The following is a 19,766-nucleotide window of genomic DNA, read 5'->3' on the forward strand; positions in this document are numbered from 1 at the left end:
CGATTCCTGATGATGAACGACAGGTTTATTTTGAAGTGCCTCTGAATCCCAGTGATGCTGACATAAATGATATGCTTGATCTATTAGCTGAGGATTCGTCCGATGCTGCTCCTGTTGGTACCTTGACAGTGGTGCCCCTTCCAGAGGTTGATACAACTTTGGATGTCCCGAAAACTGTCAGCACTCGTCCGAGGCGCCCTAGCCGAGCCAGTCAGCCCGAGCCTTCTGCTGATGAGCAAAAGAAAAAGAGAAGACGCCTCCGGCGAGTATCCAGTTTTGATGAGGATGCCGGCACTTTAGCTCCTGCTGCTGAAGAAGTGCCTGTAATCGGTCTTACTGACACTGATCCCAATGGGTGTTCCCAACTGTTGCTGATCCCAATGGGTGTGCCCAAACTGTTGCTGATCCCAGTGGGAGTGCTGCTTGTGTTGCCGCTGTGGAGGATGAAGATGAAGAAGATGAAGCTCCTTTAACTCGGAAAAACAGTCAGCAATTCATTGCTAGCGGTGGAAGTAGTGGAGTTCCTTCTCCTGCTTTGTCTGCCCTTATTGGTCTGCAAGAGCTGTCCATGGTCAACTTTGATCAAACTCTAGAGGATATGGTCCCAGAGGATTTGCTATCGGAGCCTGTGGATGTTGATGCAACAGAGACTTGTGCTGCCGTGCCCGATGCTGGGTTGAGGTCATCCCGTGCCTCGTCGACCTTAGAGCATGATCTTGAGGGTCGGGATGCTAATTTGGATTGTCCTGGTCCCATGGAAGTAGCTGAAGGCCCGTCAACCTTAGAGGTGGTTACGGCGGAGAGCTTGGACCCCTTGAATAGTGCTGACAGGCGCCCAGCCCCCGAGGATGTCGCCGGGGAAAGCTTAACTCGGGTGAAGAGTGTAAGCCACTGCCCAGCCCCCGAGGGTGTTGCCGGGGATGATCCGGCTCAAGTGGGCAGTGCCAATTTTGACCCAGCCCCCGAGGGTGTCCGAGCGAGGTCTTCTTCCTGCACTTCTATGGACGTTCATGCGGGTTCACCCCCGCACTCTGACGGTATGGTGGTGGCCCAAACTCCGGATCAGGGGGTCGCTTTAGAGGGCAGCATCCCCACTGGTCTGGCTTTAGGCTCTGCTGAATGTACTGAGCTCGTTCCTGCTGGTCTGCTGCAAGCTGCTTCGGGTGGTGGTCTGGCACCTGATTACCAGCTGATTTCTCCTGACTTGGGGATCCCTTCGCTCTTTTCCAACCTCCAGGTGCTGTGTTGTGCTTTAGTTTGATCTTTATGTTGCATGAATTGTTGTCATTATGTTCATCCGCTCTTCTTATCAGGCTTTGGTGGATGGATTGGCCAGTCAGCTGAAATCGCAGGGTGCTTCCATCCCAGAAGTGGCTTCATCTCTTGAGCGTTGGATTCCAGTGTTGCTTCATCGTCGTGTATCCGAGTTGGAGGCAACTAATGCTGGTTAGTGCCCTTTCTTCTTCTTCCTTGCCCTTGCTCGTGGATTGTTTTACCTTCTGACCTCACTTCGTTTGATTGCCTCTTGATAGGAATGACTCGGCAGATCGCAGTCCTTGAGGAAAAACATTCTCGAGATCAAGCTGAAATGGCTCAACGGTGTGCTGACTTCGAGGATAAGTATTTTCAGAGCCAGACTGAACTGAATCAGGTCTCCGCTGCTTTGGATGATGCCAACGCTCTGAGTTCTTCTCTTCACGCTCGGCTTGACTCCGAAAAGGTAACTTACGAAACCGTGCTTCGCCTTATTACATGCTTGGATTCTGAATGAGTTGATTTTTGCTTGTAGGAAGAAAAACGCATCCTTGCTGCTTCTCGCGACAATCTGGACAGATTGTATCGAGATTCTAGCAACTCGCTAACCATCTTGGAGAGGAGCCACCGTTTTACGATGGAAGAAATGGACAATCAGCGTCGCGGGATGCAAGAATCTGCGGACGAAGTGACCCGCCTCAAGCAATTGGTATCAGCGAAGGATGCCACCATCAAGGGACTTCGAGCTTCTAAGAAATCCATTGCTCAGGAGTTAGAAACTGCTCAGCTGGCCGCTAAAATCGCCGAAGAGACTGCTGCTACTCTCAAAGCCCAGCGCGATAAAGCCATGGACAAGGCTATTCGAGCGGGACGAATCTTGATGAGGAGACCCGGAGTGGTAGTTCCTGAAGATATAAAGGCCGACGTGCATGCCGCCCCCGATTCTTCGAATCACCCTTCTTCGTCGGTCGTTCCTGAGAAAGATATTGGAAAATAGAGAAACATTTTGCGTGCCATGAGCGCGCGGTTAGTATGAGCAAGTACTCATTTAGAGGATATCAGCTTATCGTTCGAATGTCATGATTACTTTCTTTATCGTATCAGAATTTATTAGTTCGCAAGTTTGTGGTAATGCTGCATGATAATTATGAAGTTTGTTTGTGGGATATGGAAATCATCCCCTGAATTGCATAAGCGCGAGTATGCTATACCGGCTTAAGCCATCAATGACTTTAGCCGATAACTCCGTTAGTAGGGCATAGTGGTCGCCCTGTATTTGAGTAGGCGTGAGCATGTTGCACCGGCTTAAGTCGTTGCCGACTTAAGTCGATTGCTCCGTTTATAGGGCATAGTGGTCACCCTGAATTAAGTAAGCGTGAGCATGTTGCACCGGCTTAAGTCGTTGCCGACTTAAGTCGATTGCTCCGTTTATAGGGCATAGTGGTCACCCCGAATTAAGTAAGCGTGAGCATGTTGCACCGCCTCAAGTCGTTGCTGACTTAAGTCGATTGCTCCGTTTGTAGGGCATAGTGGTCACCCCGAGTTAAGTAAGTGTGAGCATGTTGCACCGCCTTAAGTCGTTGCCGACTTAAGTCGATTGCTCCGTTTGTAGGGCATAGTGGTCACCCCGAGTTAAGTAAGCGTGAGCATGTTGCACCGGCTTAAGTCGTTGCCGACTTAAGTCGATTGCTCCGTTTGTAGGGCATAGTGGTCACCCCAAGTTAAGTAAGCGTGAGCATGTTGCACCGCCTCAAGTCGTTGCCGACTTAAGTCGATTGCTCCGTTTGTAGGGCATAGTGGTCACCCCGAGTTAAGTAAGCGTGAGCATGTTGCACCGGCTTAAGTCGTTGCCGACTTAAGTCGATTGCTCCGTTTGTAGGGCATAGTGGTCACCCCAAGTTAAGTAAGCGTGCAAGCCAATCATAAACGACCCGAGTATCTTTGAAATCTCTCTTTATTGATGACGTATTTCCATTATACAGAATACATGGTCGCTCCAGCTGTTTTGAAATACAGCTAGGGGTAAAACTTTCTGAGGTGCTCTATGTTCCAGGAGTTCCCAACTTCTGTGCCATCCATCTGGGTGAGGCGATATGATCCGGGCCGAGTGACCTCTGCTACTATGAATGGCCCTTCCCATAAGGGTGATAACTTGTGCTGTCCCTCCCCCGTTAGAATTCGGCGGAGGACGAGGTCTCCTATCGAAAAGAAACGTTGCCGCACAGCTTTGTCGTGGTAGCGCCTTAGAGTCTGCTGGTATCGTGCCGATTGGATTACTCCATTCAGTCGTTCTTCCTCAAGTACATCAATATCCTCCAGCCTGGTGGCTTCGGCTTCTGCTATGCTTTCGAAGATCAATCTTGGCGCCCCAAACTTGAGATCAGCAGGTAGCACTGCCTCCGACCCATAGACCATGAAGAAAGGAGTGTTTCCATGCAGGGCTCGACTAGGTTGGGTTCTCAGGCTCCAAACAACATAAGGCAGCTCTCTTATCCATTTTCCTGCGAATTTTTCATTCTTATCGAAGACCCTTTTCTTGAGTGCCTCTAATATCATTCCGTTGGCTCGCTCAACCTGCCCGTTGGCTCTTGGATGTGCTACGGATGCGTACTTGATCTGAATGCTCTTTTGCTCGCAGAAGTCAAAGAATTCTGAGCTGGTGAAGTTGGATCCCAAGTCAGTAATGATACTGTTTGGTATCCCGAATCTAAATATTATGCTTTGTATGAATTCCACGGCTTTAGCAGAGGTTAAAGAAGCAATGGGCTGAAACTCTATCCATTTAGTGAATTTGTCAATTGCCACCAACACATGGGTATATCCTCCTTGAGCTTTCTTGAAGGGTCCAATCATATCCAGTCCCCAGCATGCGAAAGGCCAAGTTACTGGTATGGTCTGCAGCTGCTGCGCTGGCATGTGTTGTTGCTTTAACAGGTATTGGCAAGCTTCGCATCTCTGAACTAACTCGGCTGCATCGTTCTTCGTCGTCGGCCAATAGAATCCTGACCTGAAAACCTTCCCGACTAGTGTTCTGGATGCTGCATGTACTCCACACTGCCCTGCATGGACTTCCTCCAGAAGTTGCTTCCCGGTGGACGGGAGAATGCATTTCATGAGGACGCCTGACGCGCCCCTCCTGTATAATACCTCCCCAATGAGTGTATAGTGAGCCGATTGTCTGGCAATACGCTCTGCCGAGTTCTTGTCATCTGGTTCTTCTTCATTCTTTATATACTTAATAATCGGCCGTCTCCAGTCATCAGAGTCTGACTCGGGTTGATCTATGACGTTGCACTCTTCTGCTTGATCCATTGAGATACTCGGCTGCAGGATTTCTTGCACGAAGACTCCGGGTGGGACCTGAGTTCGACCGGATCCGAGCTTGGACAGTACATCGGCTGCCGTGTTCCGATCTCTTTCTACATGATGAAATTCCAAACCCTCGAATTTATCTTCCAGCTTTCGGACGGCGGCGCAGTATTTTCCCATTGAATCACTTGAACAATCCCATTCTTTGTTTATCTGGCTGATGACTACTAGAGAATCTCCATATACCATCAATCTTTTGACGCCCAGTGATATGGCGATGTTTAATCCGTGTATCAAGGCTTCATACTCGGCTGCATTGTTAGAGGCCGGGAATAGCAACTGGAGAGCATACTTGAGGTGTTCGCCTCCAGGTGCAGTGAAGAGAATCCCTGCTCCTGCTCCCTGCAGCTTTAGCGAGCCATCAAAATACATTCGCCATACTTCTGTCGTCTCTGGATTGTCTGGAACTTGCTGTTCTGTCCACTCTGATACGAAATCAACCAGTGCTTGGGTTTTGATGGCAGTGCGAGGTCGGAACTCGATATCGTGGGATCCCAACTCGCAAGCCCACTTGGCTATTCGGCCAATGGCTTCCTTGTTGTGAAGGATGTCCCCTATTGGAAAACCAGTAACTACTATGACTTTGTGGTCGTCAAAGTAGTGACGCAGCTTGCGGGCAGTTAGAAGTACTGCATATAATAGCTTCTGAACCTGAGGATATTTTTTCTTCGAGGGACCTAGAACTTCACTGATGAAGTAAACAGGATGTTGTACCGGATAGGCATGCCCTTCTTCCACTCGCTCGACTACCAACACAGTGCTTACCACGTGAGTCGTGCAAGAGATATACAGCAACAAATCTTCAGCCGGTTGAGTCGGCGTAGCTCGCCGGGGCGGTTTCAATACTGGTGGTGTCGTCAAGAATTTTTTCAGTGCATCTAAAGCTTCTTGTGCTTCTAAAGTCCACTGAAACTTGTCCACCTTCTTGAGTAGCTTGTAAAATGGCAAACCTTTCTCTCCCAGTCTGGATATAAATCTGCTCAGAGCTGCCATACATCCAGTGAGTCGCTGAATCTTCTTTTGTGACCAAGGAGCTTCCATCTTCATGATAGCTTCAATCTTTTCTGGATTAGCCTCAATTCCCCGGTGGCTGCCGATAAATCCGAGCAACTTTCCTGCTGGTACCCCGAAAACGCATTTTTCAGGATTAAGCTTCCATCTATATCTTCTCAGGCTGTTGAAAACCAGCTGTAAATCTTTGATGAAGTTTTCCGAATTCTCTGTTTTGATCACCACGTCATCAACGTAAGCCTCCACACGCTTGCCCCAGTGATCGGCTAGGCATGTTTGAATGGCTCTCTGATAAGTCGCTCCAGCGTTTTTGAGGCCAAACGGCATGGAGGTATAACAGAAAGCACCAAACGGGGTGATGAACGCCGTTTTTTCCTCGTCTTCTTTTGCCAAACTGATCTGATGATACCCGGAATAGCAATCTAAGAAAGACAGCACAGAACATCCAGCGGTGGAATCCACTACTTGATCTATCCTCGGGAGCCCGAAGGGATCCTTCGGACAGTGTTTGTTGAGATCAGTGTAGTCGACGCACATGCGCCAATCCACTTTATTCTTTTTGAGTACAAGAACAGGGTTGGCTAACCACTCGGGGTGTAATACTTCTCTAATAAATCCAGCCGCGACCAAACGAGCTAACTCGGCATGAATGGCCTCTCTCTTGTCGGGCGTGAAACGACGCAGCTTTTGCCGAATCGGCCTCGCCTGAGGATAGACCTTCAATTTGTGCTCGGCCAGTTCTCTTGGGACTCCCGGCATATCCGCAGGTTGCCATGCGAATACGTCTCGGTTATCTTGCAGGAACTGGACGAGCGCGCTTTCCTATTTGTCATTCAAACTGGAGCTGATGATGGTCGTCTTGCGCTCATCAGCGAACCCCAGGTTGATCCGCTTGGTTTCTTCAGTCGGCCGCATAGAGGTCACGGCCTGAGCTTCGTTTGCCGGTACGGCGAGGTCTTCCTCAGGCTTAGAGTTCGCCGGCGTAGAAGGAACTGTTGACGGCTTGGTGGTGAGGGCTGCTTGGATGGCCACTCGGAAACATTCTGCGGCACCTTGGAAGTCGGCACGCACAGTTATGATTCCTTGCGGTCCTGGCAACTTCAGTATCATGTATGTATAGTGCGGAATGGCCATGAATTTGGCCAACCCCGGCCTCCCGATGATGGTGTTGTACCCGCAGTCGAAGTTCGCCACCTCGAACCTCAGGAACTCGGTTCTGTAGTTCTCCGGAGTCCCGAAGGTGACCGGCATGTAGATGTGGCCCAGCGGGTATTCCCCTTCCGTCGGCACGATGCCGAAGAAAGGAGTGTCTGACTTGTGGAGCTCTTTGAGATGAACTCCCAAGCCTTGGAGCGTACGGGGGAAGGTGACGTTGATGCTGCTCCCCCCGTCCACCAACACCTTCTTTACCCGGCTCTCTCGGATCACCGGATCGACGAGGAGCGGGTACTTGCCTGGATGGTCGAAGTTGAGCCACTGATCCTCCCGAGTGAAAGTGATCGGGTGCTCCGACCACCGGTATGGGGCGAGCGGTCCGGTGGTCGCCACCAGTATCTGGCGGTCGTTGAGCTTTTGTTGTCTTTTGTTCTCCTGCGACCCATGTCCACCGAAGATGACGTTGACCTCCCTGTCAACGCGTGGGAAAGCTCCTCCTCCCCCCTCCTCCTGCTGATGGGGCTGTCGTGGTTCATCTGGTCCTCCCCTCGGCGGAGGAGGCGGTAGAGGTTGGAAGGGTCGGCCGTGCCCGACGGAGTGCTTGAAGTCCCGGCAGTTACGGAGAGTATGGCGCATGTCCTTGTGGTACGAGCACTGGGCGTCGAGGATGTCGTCCAGCGTGCGCTCGCCTCCACGAGGCCCTCCTTGGGCGCGAGAGGCGGGTGGTCCGGCGGCGTGTACTTCTTCACGAGGCCTCTTCTCCCAACGTTTGTCGGGTGGCTGGTTCGCGTCGCGTCGTGGTGCTGTCGGTGCAGGCTTTGCTCCTCCAATGAGATCCTGGGCCCGCTCGTCGGCGGTGATGTAGAGGTCGGCTTCCCGGAACAGCTCCTCGGAGGTAGTCGGCGCCTTTTGTAGTATGGCTCGGACGAAAGCCGAGTCATTGGATCCTCTGTAGAAGTCCTCGATCACGGCCGCCTCCGTGACCTCGGGGATGCGGTTTCTCATGGTCTGGAACCTTTTGAGGTACGACCGGAGAGTCTCATCCCCTCGGCGCTTGATGGATTTGAGGTCCCATGGTTGCGCTGGCTTGTCGGAGAGAGACTGGAAGTTGGCGGTGAAACATCGACTGAAGTCTCCCCAGTCGTCGATGCAGTGTCGGGGTAGATGTCGTAGCCACTGCAGCGCGTCTTGCCCAAGGACGATGGGTAGATACGCGGTCATGACGTCTTCGGATGCTCCGGCAGCCCGAGCAGCGGTGGTGTAGACGGCTAACCAACCCCCTGGATCCTGCTTAGGTTCGTATTTGTCGACATTGGATACCTTGAAGTTGGGAGGCCATTGGATGGCCCTAAGGCGCGGAGTAAGAGCGGATACTCCGCATGTGTCCTCCTGTCGTCGGGGGTGACGTCTGTCCCAGGGAGGGGAGTGGTGGTGGTGGTTCCTCGACCGTCCCCGAGTGGTACCGCCAGTTGAAGCTGTTGCCGACTCAGTCCTGGTGGCCTGGCTTTGAGTCGGGAAGCCATGATCTCGGTCATACTCCTCTCGACGGCGAATTTCGTTCTCATGCCGCCGTTTGCGCGAAGCATTGATAGAGCTTCGCGCGTCTCGGCGACTGTTGATGGCGTGTCGCAAATCGTTCGGCGGGTGAGCGAGCGGTAGAAGATGGTTGGCTGCTTGAGTGAACAGGCGTCGGTATCCCTCGGCGTCGGGAGTCCGAGGAAGTCCGTCAGCTATTCGAGCTAGAACGCCTCCGACCTCGCTCGGCGTGTTCATAGCTCGAGCGAAGTCGGGGTTCAGGTTGCGCCCGAAGAGCGGATTCTCCCGGCGTTGCCTTGCATCTTGCTCGGCTTGCTCCTGAATCCGTCGGCGATCACGTCGTCGGTAGTTCCTTCGTTCCCTGAAGACGCGTTCTTCCGGAGTTTCTCCTACCTCCGAGACCTCGTCTCGCGAGACAGGCTGCTCCGAATCCCGTTCCCCGGCCGCGTGATGTCGTCGAACGTTCCTGCGTCGGTTCCTCCGTCGGCGGGATTCTCGTTGAGGTGGTTCTTCTCTAGGCACGGTCGGTTCGTCGTCAGAGACGGCGGGCGACTCCACTCTCCCGATGAAGAGGACGTCGGGGGTAGAACGGTACTGCTGTCGTGGCGACTTTCTTTCCGTTCTCCTTTGAGGCCGGAGGAACGGGAAGAACGACTTGCCTCTCCCTGGTCTCCTTCTTTCTCGCGACCCGTGTCCACTCTTTCGTCGGGGAAGTAGACAGCGGAGTCTTTCGGGTCAGCGAGCTTCTAGCTCCAGCCTCCCCGGAGACGATCTTTTTCCGAAGAGCCGGAGGTAGCATTTTTCCAGCATTCTCGGAGTTTGTTGGAGGAAACTTCTTTTCCGGTAGATCCGCAATGCGGTGTAGAATTCCCTCTTCATCCGCTATAGATGAAATTGTCCCGAAGCAGAATACAGATCCGGGACGCATGGTGATCTTGCTGTGGAAGGTGACGGCCATTAAGCTAGCTTGGATCGTCGACACACCCCCTACCTGGCGCGCCAACTGTCGGTGTTTTGGGTCCGACCGCACACCCGGGGTTGCCCCTCAAGATGTTTTTAGGAGTAGGACGGTGTCGACAACTGTAGCAAAATGGTTCGTGCCGATCGCACGAGGGACAATGGACAAGATTTACAGGTTCGGGCCGCTTAGAAGTGCGTAACACCCTACGTCCTGGTGAGTATATGAGCGTGGTTACAAGGGGACTCTCTGGATTGAGGGCGCAGAGAGTTTATGTGGATGGCTAAGTAAAATAGGGTCGATCGTTCTGAAGGGGTGCCCCCTAGGTCTTATATACTCGATCGTGGGGCGGTACATGTGGATATGATAACAACAAGTAGCTAAAAGATAGTGAACTTCCTGAGTTTATCCCTACGTAACCCTCGCCGACTTATCCTCGCATGGCTCCGCTGCATGGGGGCTTCAGCGCGGGAAAGTCGGGTCTCTGTTGCGATTTATTCGTTCGACGTTGTGGGCCGTCCGGGTTTGCACCAATCCAGTCTCACGTCTTCTCTTCTTTGTTGGCTGTCTTTCCCTAGGCCCATGAAAGAATGACCTTACGAATTATTGGGCCCTTGGGCCTTTCGTGAGGCCTTTTACTTCTTTAGTGGACCCAGGGGATATCTATCCCCCACACCGTGCTCGTCTTGCTTGTTGCGGAACACCCACTTGGTTCCCACAACGTTTTGCTTTGGATGTGGCACTGAAAGGGAAATGTGCCCTTGGGCCATTTCTAAAGTGTTTTGGTGATTAAGTGTCCAACACATATTGAGTGAGTTGTTTATGTGCCAAACAATCAAGAAGTGCAAATCATGTTACAAGATATGTTTCTAGACTTAGTATATTGTTTTGAGTACTAACATATTTTGTCTAAGTGCTAGAAACAGGAGAAAAGGAATTGGAAAAGAGTTGGCTGTGTACAACCAACTCCTGCTCAGTCTGGGTGCACCGGACAGTGTCCGGTGCGCCAGGCCAGTCTCGGTGGTCAGGACGCTCTTGGGACTCGACGGCGGCGTACGACTATAAATCACCGGACTGTCCGGTGAGTCGTCCACGGCGAAGCCGTCGCTCTCGGGAAAAGTTCAACGGCGTACGGATAAAATTCACCAGACTGTTCGGTGGTGCACTAGACTGTCCGGTGAGTCAACCGTCGACTGCGCCAATGGTCGGTCGCGCAATCTTCGCGCGACGCGTGGCCGTGGGCATGCCAACGGTCGGTAGGGGGCACCAGACTGTTTGGTGTGCACCAAACAGTGTCCGGTGTACCAACTGCCACGAATCTACAACGGTCGGATGCACCAGAAAAGGAAGGAGATCTCGCACCGGACAGCTACAGTGACTGTCTGATGGCGCACCGGACTGTCCGGTGTGCCACCCGACAGAAGGCAAGATTAGCCTTCCAAGAATGCCTCCAACAGCTCCTAGCTGCCTTGGGGCTATAAAAGGGACCCCTAGGCGCATGGAGGAGTCGCCCAAGCATACTCTAAGCATTCTAAGTCTTCCACACTCTGTCTCCGTGCACTTGATCGACTGTGTTAGTGATTTGAGCTCCGTTCTAGTTGTGAACTCGTTGTGCTTCATTTTGAGCTCAAGTCAAATTAATAATACTCAAAATAGCCTTAGAAATTTATGGATTTTTATGGAGCTGTAGCATATGTGCACATATAATCCTAAAAAATGTTTGGACTAAAGGAGAGGCTAAATGATTATAACTATGATATGTGTGGAATAGTGCCTTACACGATATCTGACAAAAAATATTCGTTACCGACGCTATCTATGTCCGATTAGCTCCGTATTCGATCCACGACTATCCGTATTTGTATTCGAGAACATCCGTATTTGTATTCGTATTCGAAGCTATCCGTATTCGAATTCGAATCCGACTAAAAATATGAAAACAAATATGATTTCATTGATATCCGTCCGTATTCGATCCGATTACACCCCTAATTAAGAGCTTCCGCCAAATCCTCAAGCAAAAGAGGGGAAAGGATTACAAGTCCCGCTCCAAAAAGGTTTGCTACAAGTGTGGTAAGCCCGGTCACTTTATTGCCAAATGTCCTATTTCTAGTGACAGTGACAAGGGCGACGACAAAAAGGGGAGAAGAAAGGAGAAGAAGAGATATTACAAGAAGAAGGGCGGCGATGCCCATGTTTGCCGGGAGTGGGACTCCGACGAGAGCTCCACCGACTCCTCCTCCGACGAGGACGCCGCAAACATCACCGTCACCAAGGGACTTCTCTTCCCCAACGTCGGCCACAAATGCCTCATGGCAAAGGACGACAAAAAGAAGAAGGTTAAATCCAAATCCTCCACTAAATATGAGTCCTCGAGTGATGATAATGCTAGTGATGAGGAGGATAATTTGCGTACCCTTTTTGCCAACCTCAACATGCAACAAAAGGAAAAATTAAATGAATTAATTAGTGCTATTCATGAGAAGGATGATCTCTTGGACTCCCAAGAGGACTTCCTTATTAAATAAAACAAGAAGCATGTTAAGGTTAAAAATGCTTATGCTCTAAAAGTTGAAAAATGTGAGAAATTGACTAATGAGCTAAGCACATGCCATGATTTAATTGCCAACCTTAGAAATGAAAATGCTAGATTAATTGCTAAGGTTGATTCTAATATTTGTGATGATTCAATTTTCAATCTTAGAGATGATAATGCTAATTTGCTTGCTAAGATTGAAAAATTGAATGATTCTCTTGCTAGCCTTAGAAATGAAAATGAAAAAATAATTGCTAAGGCTAAAGATTTTGATGTTTGCAATGTTACTATTTCTAACCTTAGAAGTGAAAATGATATATTACATGCTAAGGTTGTAGAATTAAAATCTTGCAAACCCTCTACATCTACCGTTGAGCATGTTTCTATTTGCACTAGATGTAGAGATGTTGATATTGATGCTATTCATGATCACATGACTTTAATTAAACAATAAAATGATCATATAGCAATATTAGATGCTAAAATTGCCGAGCATGACTTAGAAAATGAAAAAAATTAAATTTACTAGAAGCATGCTCTATAGTGGGAGACGCCCTGGCATCAAGGATGGCATTGGCTTCCAAAAGGAAAACAATGTCAAACTTAATGCCCCTCCTAAGAAATTGTCTAACTTTGTTAAGGGCAAGGCTCCCATGCCTCAGGATAACGAGGGTTACATTTTGTACCCTGCCCGCTATCCCGAGAGCAAGATTAGGAGAATTCATTCTAGGAAGTCTCACTCTGGCCCTAATCATGCTTTTATGTATAAGGGTGAGACATCTAGCTCTAGGCAACCAACCCGTGCTAAGTTGCCTAAGAAGAAAACTCCTAGTGCATCAAATGACCATAGTGTTTCCTTTAAAACTTTTGATGCATCATATGTTTTAACTAACAAATCCGGCAAGGTAGTTACCAAGTTTGTTGGGGGCAAACACAAGGGATCAAAAACTTGTGTTTGGGTACCCAAAGTTCTTGTGTCTAATGCCAAAGGACCCAAAACCGTTTGGGTACCTAAAGTCAAGAACTAAATTTGTTTTGTAGGTTTATGCACCCGGGGGCTCAAGTTGGATCATCGATAGCGGGTGCACAAACCACATGACAGGGGAGAAGAAGATGTTCTCCTCCTATGAGAAAAATCAAGATCCCCAACGAGCTATCACAATCGGGGATGGAAATCAAGGTTTGGTCAAAGGTTTGGGTAAAATTGCTATTTCACCTGACCATTCCATTTCCAATGTTTTTCTTGTTGATTCATTAGATTACAATTTGCTTTCCGTATCTCAATTATGCAAAATGGGCTACAACTGTCTATTTACTGATGTAGGTGTCACTGTCTTTAGAAGAAGTGATGATTCAATAGCATTTAAGGGAGTGTTAGAGGGTCAGCTATACTTGGTAGATTTTGATAGAGCTTAACTTGACACTTGCTTAATTGCTAAGACTAACATGGGTTGGCTCTAGCACCGCCGACTAGCCCATGTTGGAATGAAGAATCTTCATAAGCTTCTAAAGGGAGAGCATATTTTAGCATTAACAAATGTTCATTTTGAGAAAGACAGGATCTATAGTGCATGCCAAGCAGGGAAGCAAGTTGGTGTTCATCATCCGCGTAAGAACATCATGACGACTAACAGGCCACTGGAGCTCCTACACATGGACCTATTCGGCCCGATCGCTTACATAAGCATCGGCGGGAGTAAGTACTGTCTAGTTATTGTGGATGATTATTCTCGCTTCACTTGGGTGTTCTTTTTACAGGAAAAATCACAAACCCAAGAGACTTTAAAGGGATTCTTGAGACGAGCTCAAAATGAGTTTGGCTTAAGGATCAAGAAAATAAGAAGCGACAACGGAACGGAGTTCAAGAACTCACAAATCGAAGGCTTTCTTGAGGAGGAGGGCATCAAGCATGAGTTCTCTTCTCCCTACACGCCACAACAAAATGGTGTAGTGGAGAGGAAGAATCGAACTCTATTGGACATGGCAAGGACCATGCTTGATGAGTACAAAACTTTGGATCGGTTTTGGGCCGAAGCCGTCAACACCGCCTGCTACGCCATCAACCGGTTGTATCTACACCGAATCCTCAAGAAGACATCATATGAACTCCTAACCGGTAAAAAGCCCAATATTTCATATTTTAGAGTCTTTGGTAGCAAATGCTTTATTCTTGTTAAAATAGGTAGAAAATCTAAATTTGCTCCTAAGACTGTAGAAGGCTTTTTACTAGGATATGATTCAAACACAAGGGCATATAGAGTCTTTACCAAGTCCTCAGGACTAGTTGAAGTTTCTTGTGACGTTGTGTTTGATGAAACTAACGGCTCTCAAGTAGAGCAAGTTGATCTTGATGAGATAGGTGAAGAAGAGGCTCTGTGCATCGCGCTAAGGAACATGTCCATTCGGGATGTGTGTCCTAAGGAATCCAAAGAGCCTCCAAATGCACAAGATCAACCATCCTCCTCCACGCAAGCATCTCCACCAACTCACATTGAGGATGAGGCTCAAGTTGATGAAGGAGAAGATCAAAAGGATGAGTCACCTCAAGATAACAACATTATTCAAGGGGGAGATGCAAATGATCAAGATAAGGAAGATGAAGAATCAAGACTGCCACACCCAAGGGTCCACCAAGCAATCCAACGAGATCACCCCGTCGACACCATCCTCGGCGACATTCATAAGGGGGTAACTACTAGATCTCGTGTTGCACATTTTTGTGAGCATTACTCTTTTGTTTCCTCTATTGAGCCACACAGGGTAGAGGAAGCACTCCAAGATTCGGATTGGGTGATGGCGATGCAAGAGGAGCTCAACAACTTCACTAGGAATGAGGTATGGCATTTAGTTCCACATCCTAACCAAAATGTTGTAGGAACCAAGTGGGTCTTCCGCAACAAACAAGACGAGCATGGTGTGGTGACTAGGAACAAAGCACGACTTGTGGCCAAGGGATATTCACAAGTCGAAGGTTTGGATTTCGGTGAAACCTATGCACCCGTAGCTAGGCTTGAGTCAATTCGTATATTATTAGCCTATGCTACTTACCATGGCTTCAAGCTTTACCAAATGGACATGAAGAGTGTCTTCCTCAATGGACCAATCAAGGAAGAGGTCTATGTTGAGCAACCTCCCGGCTTTGAAGACAGTGAGTACCCTAACCATGTCTATAGGCTCTCTAAGGCGCTTTATGGGCTCAAGCAAGCCCCAAGAGCATGGTATGAATGCCTAAGAGATTTCCTTATTGCTAATGGCTTCAAAGTCGGAAAGGTCGATCCTACTCTATTCACTAAAACTCTTGACAATGATTTGTTTGTATGCCAAATTTATGTTGATGATATTATATTTGGGTCTACTAACGACTCTACATGTGAAGAATTTAGTAGGATCATGACACAGAAATTCGAGATGTCTATGATGGGCGAGTTGAAGTATTTCTTAGGATTTCAAGTGAAGCAACTCCAAGAGGGCACCTTCATTAGCCAAACGAAGTATACTCAAGACATTTTAAACAAGTTTGGGATGAAGGATGCCAAGCCCATCAAGACACCCATGGGAACCAATGGGCATCTTGACCTCGACACGGAAGGTAAATCCGTAGATCAAAAGGTATATCGGTCGATGATAGGTTCATTACTCTATTTATGTGCATCTCGACCGGACATTATGCTTTCCGTATGCATGTGTGCAAGATTCCAAGCCGACCCTAAGGAAGCTCACCTTACGGCCGTAAAACGAATCTTGAGATATTTGGCTTATACTCCTAAGTTTGGGCTTTGGTATCCTAGGGGATCCACATTTGATTTAATTGGTTATTCCGATGCCGATTGGGCAGGGTGCAAAATTAATCGAAAGAGCACATCGGGGACTTGCCAGTTCTTGGAAAGATCCTTGGTGTCTTGGGCTTCAAAGAAGCAAAATTCTGTGGCTCTTTCAACCGCCGAAGCCGAGTATATTGCTGCAGGCCACTATTGCGCGCAATTGCTCTGGATGAGGCAAACCCTTAGGGACTACGGTTACAAATTAATCAAAGTTCCTCTTCTATGTGATAATGAGAGTGCAATTCGCATGGCGGATAATCCCGTTGAGCATAGCCGCACTAAACACATAGCCATTCGATATCATTTTCTTAGGGATCACCAACAAAAGGGAGATATCGAGATTGCATACATTAATACTAAAGATCAATTAGCCGATATCTTTACCAAGCCATTGGATGAACAAACCTTTACCAAACTTAGGCATGAGCTAAATATTCTTGATTCTAGGAATTTTTATTGATGTCTTGCATACATAGCTCATATATATACCTTTGATCATCTCTTTCATGTGCTATGACTAATGTGTTTTCAAGTATATTTCAAACCAAGTCATAGGTACATTCAAAGGGAATTGGAGTCTTCGGCGAAAACAAAGGCTTCCACTCCACTCTATAACTCATTCTTCGACGTCGCTCCGAGCATTTCTTCGTCTTTGGTATAATCTTCACACATATGTTATTTACCAAAGGGGGAGAAAGTAAGAAAAGGGCCTATATTTCACTCTAAGTATCCGTTTTTGGCGATTCATGCCAAAGGGGGGGAAAGTATTCGCCCAAAGCAAAAGGACCGCACCACCACCTAATTTTAAAAATTCATGATTTTCAAATTGGTATCTTATTGTGTTCAAAAGGGGGAGAAAGTAGTATCTTCAAGATTGATATCTTAAAACCCTCTTGAACACTAAGAGGAAGTTTTTATTGAGGGGGAGTTTTGTTTAGTCAAAGGAAAAGCATTTGAAACAGGGGGAGAAATTTTCGAATCTTATAAATGCTTCTCAAAATTCTTATTCATTTATCTTTGACTATTTGCAAAAGGACTTCGAAAAGATTTTCCAAAACTTTGCAAAAACAAAACATGTGGTGCAAGCGTGGTCCAAAATGTTAAAAGTAAAAGAAACAATCCATGCATATCTTATGAATTTCTATTGGCTCAATTCTAAGTAATCTTTGCACTTACAATTATGCAAACTAGTTCAGTTATGCACTTCTATACTTGCTTTGGTTTGTGTTGGCATCAATCACCAAAAAGCGGGAGATTGAAAGGGAATTTGGCTTACACCTAGTTCCTAATTTATTTTGGTGGTTGAATTGCCCAACACAAATAATTAGACTAACTAGTTTGCTCTAGTGTATAAGTTCTACAGGTGCCAAAGGTTCACAAAAAGTCAATAAAAAGACCAAGAATGGGTTCGAACAAAGAGAGTAAGGGATAACCGAAGTGTGCCCTGGTCTGGCGCACCGGACTGTCCGGTGTGCCACCGGACAGTGTCCGGTGCACCAGGGGACTCCAAGTTGAACTCTTCACCTTCGGGAATTTCCAGAGGCACTTCGCTATAATTCACCGGAATGTCCGGTGCTCCAGAGGAGAGGGACTCTGAACTCGCCAGCTTCGGGAATCCGCTCCGCTAAAATTCTCAGGACTGTCCGGTGTGACAGCGGAGCAACGACTACTTCGCGCACAACGGTCGACTGCAACGTATTAAATGCGCGCCAGCGCGCGCAGAGGAGCAGTGCACGCGCGGGTGGCACACCGGACAGCCTACAGGGCCTGTCCGGTGCACCACCGGACAGCCAGGCGGGCCCACAAGACAGAGCTCCAACGGTCGAAACCCAACGGCCGACTGACGTGGCTGGCGCACCGGACAGTGTCCGGTGGCACACCGGACTGGCCGGTGCGCCATGCGACTGCAGCCTTCCAATGGCCACTTTTGGTGGTTGGGGCTATAAATACCCCCAACCACCCCACATTCAAGTCATCCAAGTTTTCCACCTTCCAACTACTTACAAGAGCTCTAGCATTCAATTCTAGACACACCAAAGAGATCAAATCCTCTCCCAATTCCACTCAAAGTTTTAGTGATTAGAGAGAGTGATTGTTGTGTTCATTTGAGCTCTTGCGCTTGGATTGCTTCTTTCTTTCATTCTTTCTTGCGATCAACTCAATTGTAACCGAGGCAAGAGACACCAATTGTGTGGTGGTCCTTGCGGGGAAGTTTGTTTCGTTTGATTGAGAGAAGAAGCTCACTCGATCCTAGGGACCGTTTGAGAGAGGGAAAGGGTTGAAAGAGACCCGGTCTTTGTGACCACCTCAACGGGGAGTAGGTTTGCGAGAACCGAACCTCGGTAAAACAAATCCTTGTGTCTCACGTCTTATTCGCTTGCGATTTGTTTTTACGCCCTCTCTCGGACTCGATTATATTTCTAACGCTAACCCGGCTTGTAGTTGTGATTAACTTTGTAAATTTCAATTTCGCCCTATTCACCCCCCTCTAGGCGACTTTCACCGATGTATTATTTGCCAAGCTTTCTTTGCCGAGTGCGACACTCGGCAAAGCCTTTGCCGAGTGTTTTTGGGGTAGTGATGCCTAAACTTGACTTGAGCTACGAGTTTCATCTTCACATATAGCGTATAACATCTTCACATATAGCATATAACATTAAACAAGCCTAATATATCTAAATTGACCACTAAATACTCAATCGTGGCATTAAATCCGGTTTCCCGCCAAATTTGGCGGTTCACCGGTCTAAAATAACGATTTACTGGTCCAAAAAACGGTTTACCGGCGGTTTCCTATTTTTATGAATTTTTTCAATTTTTTGAATTTGGAACAAATTTTGAGAAAAACTTGTGGTTAACCGAAACCGCACCCCGGCGGTTTCGGTAAACTGACCGGTTTACCGTCGGTTTTTACCAGTTTTGTAAACCGTGGTCGCAACAGATGTTGCAGGGTGGTGTTACTGCACCCCATCGGCTCCTGTTTTGCCGCAGGTGGCGCGGGGGAGGGGAGGGGAGAGATCCCGTGATTCGATGCGTCGAACCGATGGGAAATCAAATGGAGCTACTGGAGTACACATTTTTTAAGGAACAAATGTTTTTAGGGAACTTCCAATACCTTTTATTGAGAGATATGTTTTTAGGAGCGGTTGAAGATGCTATTGGAAGGAGTCGGGAGCTTGTCTATGCAAATCGCAGTAAATCAGAATGATGGTCTGATCCAACATCCATTTCTCCGATTGTCGATCGAAAAGCATATATGTACACTATAGGTATACGAATGTGCGATTGTTGATTCTTTTTTCACTCCATCTTTCGACTCCATTTCAACTTCGTTAGGCTATTACCAATGGTAGTTTTATAGTGGTTTTATACACATTTAATGGTGTATCATTATAAATATTTAAGGGGAATAAGTTTTACGAAAATGAAATTAGTTTCATGGAGACGAGACCATGCCGACTCGTTTTTAATGTCTTAGAAATCGTATAAAACCTTCACTGAGAGTCAGTGGCAGATCTAGGATTTCCTAAAGCCCTAGACCAAGGTGTTACAGGTGCTTTAGCGACTTTGTAGCTGACAAATCCCATGAACTAGAAGTCGAAGTCGTCGCTGGTGGCAAGCTGCACGCACCTCTACTGCGGCTAGTGTCTGTTCTCGCTAGGCAACATCACCTTCACCTTTCGTAATGGGATGACCACCTTGTACGACACGCACACCTCATCGCCAAATGGAGGTGGACACTATTAGCGATCAGTCACCGTGGAAAGCCACCTGTGACGTCAACACGAACAACACGTGGGCGATGGGCTCAGACGTCATCGATAGGTAGCACTGCGACGTTCGCAACAACTTCTCGTTCTTGTCTTCAGAGAACCAAGCTAGGTGCCATGTCGCCTTGTTCGGATGGTCACATCCGAGGAGTAGGGTCGCGAGGGAGGTTGGGTAGCGCCAAAGTGAGGGAGAGGGCGTCGAGGTGGAACCGTGTTCGGATGCGTTGAGGTGGGGAGCGTCCGAGCATGGGAGGGAGGGGGAGCAGGGTCGCTGTGGATGACGTGGCCTAGGGCCTAGGAGAACTGCATCTAAAGGCGACAGGACAGGGAGTGGTCGAGCAGGTGAGGGGGCACCG

This window comes from Zea mays, chromosome 2 (genome assembly GCF_902167145.1).
Source record: "Zea mays cultivar B73 chromosome 2, Zm-B73-REFERENCE-NAM-5.0, whole genome shotgun sequence".
Classification (NCBI taxonomy): Eukaryota; Viridiplantae; Streptophyta; class Magnoliopsida; order Poales; family Poaceae; genus Zea; species Zea mays.